The sequence below is a fragment of the Penaeus monodon genome, chromosome 29 (assembly GCF_015228065.2).
Source record: "Penaeus monodon isolate SGIC_2016 chromosome 29, NSTDA_Pmon_1, whole genome shotgun sequence".
NCBI classification, from domain to species: domain Eukaryota; kingdom Metazoa; phylum Arthropoda; class Malacostraca; order Decapoda; family Penaeidae; genus Penaeus; species Penaeus monodon.
In genome coordinates, this window is record NC_051414.1 from 6,159,487 (window position 1) to 6,160,015 (window position 529).

Consider the following 529-nt stretch of genomic DNA (forward strand, 5'->3'; position numbering starts at 1 on the left):
CCCAAAATCCCTTATTTAAAAGACCTTCCTCGGCGGACCACAAAAGCAGAATTTCACGCCGAGCAACCACCGCAAACCGCAGGCGTCGACCTCAATCACCGTTAATATTGAGAGACACGCTTAGGTATCTATCTCATTAGCCAGCATAATTGATGATAAGATTATTTTTTAATATGGGAATGGAAAGAAGCGTGATTTTAGACGCACAGTGACGATTGGGATTAATGCCTTTTTTATATGGGTGTACATTGTTTATGAGGCGAAATAAGCGCGACCGCAGAGTCATCTTGCGGCAAAAAGTAACAGTAGAGAGAGACGCTGATCTTAATCTCTGATGATGATGATTAATATGAATTTATTTTTACCTTTATTTCATCATTTCCTGTGGCTTTTCTATATGACAATTTTTTCTTTTGATTTAAATATTTCTTCTTTGATAATAGGTAGACCAAAAGTTAGGGTGATGAATCACAGGAGGCAAACCTATATGTTATTTATATTTTATACATGTGGATCAGTTATGCAACAT

General features: G+C 36.9%; 1 protein-coding gene across 1 annotated transcript in view; it reads right to left on the minus strand.

Moving 5' to 3' along the window:
- The window catches only part of LOC119591705 (steroidogenic factor 1-like), a 34,253-nt gene that overhangs the window by 1,667 nt on the left and 32,057 nt on the right, over nt 1-529 (minus strand). The gene's annotated exons all lie outside the window — the stretch shown is intronic.